This window comes from Neofelis nebulosa, chromosome 18, assembly GCF_028018385.1.
Source record: "Neofelis nebulosa isolate mNeoNeb1 chromosome 18, mNeoNeb1.pri, whole genome shotgun sequence".
In the NCBI taxonomy this organism is placed as follows: domain Eukaryota; kingdom Metazoa; phylum Chordata; class Mammalia; order Carnivora; family Felidae; genus Neofelis; species Neofelis nebulosa.
Window position 1 is genome coordinate 26502810 of NC_080799.1, and position 2833 is coordinate 26505642.

The window sequence follows — 2833 nt, forward strand, 5'->3', positions numbered from 1 at the left end:
GTCACTTCAAAGCACCTATGGACAGTCCTTTGCTTTTTCATACAAGAGTAAGCTTAGGAATGCTTTGCTTCATTCCAGGTCATTGGATAGGTTCCTTTGTAAAGTTGCACAAAATGAAAAAGATTCCATTGAGCCAACAGATAGCAGTGATTCTCTTAGTGATATGAAAATCGTCCTACACAGTAACCCTCCTCTCTCTTGTCTCCCTCACACCAGCCATGAAGGTGTTCAAAGGTATGTGTGGGTTAATTTGTTTATTTTTCTTTATATTTTGTATTTTCTCTATTATTTTGTATTATATTACAGCATTGTAATTATTTTTATATGAATATTTTTAGGTTGTGGAACAAATAATCTGAGTTTCCATTATTTCTTATGGGGAAATTCACTTTGATCTACAAGTGCTTTAGATTACAAGCATGTTTCCAGAACAAACTATGCTTACAAGCCAAGGTTTTACTGTACATAACATTCTGGAAAAGGCAAAAACATGGACACAGTAAAAACATCGGTGGTTACCAGGGATTAAAGGGGAGGGAGGGATGAAGAGGCAGAGCACAGAGGATTCTGAGGACAGTGAAAATGCCTTGTATTATATTCTAATGGTGGATGTATACATTTGTCCAAACTCATAGAATGTACCGCTCATGAGTGGACCCTAAAGTGAACTGTGGACCTTGGGTGCCAACGATGCGTCCAGGTAGGTTCATCAGTTGTAACAAAGGTGCAGGGGGGGACATTGATAACAGGAGTAACTTATGAATGTGTGGGGGCAGGGAATATATAGGAAATCTCCGGACCTTCCACTCAGTCTTGCTATAAATCTAAAACTGCTGTAAAAAATAAAATCTATGGTTAAAAAAAGAGAGAAAGGTAACAGATGGTAGCTGCATTTGTGGTGAGCATAGCATAGTGTAGGGAGCTGTTGAATCACTATGTGGTAAGCCTAACACTAGTGGAACATTGTGTGTCAGCCATACTTCAAGTTTTAAGAAGGCAAATACGGGGCACCTGGGTGGCTCAGTCGGTTAGGCGTCCGACTTCAGCTCAGGTCACGATCTCGCGGTCCGTGAGTTCGAGCCCCACGTCGGGCTCTGGGCCGATGGCTCAGAGCCTGGAGCCTGCTTCCGATTCTGTGTCTCCCTCTCTCTGCCCCTCCCCCGTTCATGCTCTGTCTCTCTCTGTCCCTAAAATAAATAAATGTTTAAAAAAAAAATTAAAAAAAAAAAGGCAAATACAAGAGGCAGAGAGAGGGAGAAAGAGAGAGAGAGAGACATAAAGATTTACTTGCTTCCTGATGGATAGATAATTATACCAAGGCACTTAATAAATTTTCCATTGAATTAAATATCATCTTTGTCATTTATTAAATTCTCACTTACAATGATATATATTTATGGATTCTCTATTTGATCCAACCAATATATGTATCTACTTGTCAATCCCCATGGTAAAATTATATTGATATTATAGCTTAACAGTATATTCTGATATCTGGTAACATAAGTCCCCTTTCCATTACTCTTCATTTTCACACTTTTCTCGACTATTCTCAAGCATTTATTCTTGCATATGATCTTTATGTTAGCCAAGTTTTTTAAAGTCCGGAGTTAATAGAATTTCTTATTCTTATAACTCCTTAGGAGATAATTGACGTTTTAATTACATGAAATCTTCCCACCCAGGGTCACAGCTTTCAATTTGTTCACATTTCATTTTATATCCTTCATAAGACTTTATCAGTTTCTTCATAGAGGTCCTGTGCCTTTCTAGTTAAATTCATTTCTAAGCATTTTCTTTTTATTGCTATCATGCTGGGAATATTATTCCCATCACTATTTCTGTTTTCTCCACTCTTTTGCTAGAATGGAGAAAGGCTATTGGTTTATGTCTATTTGTCCAAGAGCAGAGCATTTAAGAGCACAAATTGAGGTCTGGAGAAGAGACGTTAACTTTACTTCGTATAACTCCATTTACCGTTTTATTTTAAGCTCCCTTTGTGCCAGGTGGAAGCAATTCAGCCCCGTCTGGTTTTTCCCAGCTTTCATCCAGGGTGGGGTTAAGTTCCATGGAGTTTGCATAATGCCAGGAGACAAGAGGACACTGAGTCCTTGACATCATCGGTCCTAGCTGTCATCTCTTGAGATGCCGTTGGGTCCTGTCTCTCGTCCTTAACCAGTCTCTGCTGCAGTTGTTCCTTTCATTCTGAGGAGGCTCTCTCTCTCCCTCACTTCTCTCTCTCCCACTCCCCCTCAGGCATCTGGAAAATATTCCCCCACCTCCACATCACACTAGACAGTGGGCACCTCCCTAACCCCTCCCAACCCCCGCGGCCCAGACCCAGCATAGAGCATCTCCAGGCCCACTGCTTCTCCAGTCTCCACTCTGAAGCCAGACACCCCCTCTGCTCTTGATCCCACAAAGCTACGCGGGGTCCTGTCCTTGGGTGAGGGCGATGCAGAAGCTTCCTCTCTGAGCCCAGGGGCGGGGCGGGGGGGGGGGGGCACTTTTCCACTTTTCCACCCTCATTATTTATTCTCTCAGGGCTAGGTTCACGCCCTGAGGTATTCAAGCACTCAAAAGCTAAAAGAAGCTTCCTCTTCTCTCTTTCTTCCCTTCTCTGAGGCGATAAATTCAGAGCAACTCCGCCTGAATAGAAGGGCTGTCAGGGAAAATGAAGTTCTGGACGGCAAAACATTGTTAATATTTCCACATCGTAGCCCATTAAGACATACAGGCGTAGGGAAAAAGAACAATACTGGAGAAAATACAACAGAATGTTAACAGAGATGCCCTGTTTCCAGGAGGTGAAACCATGAATGAATTTTGTTTG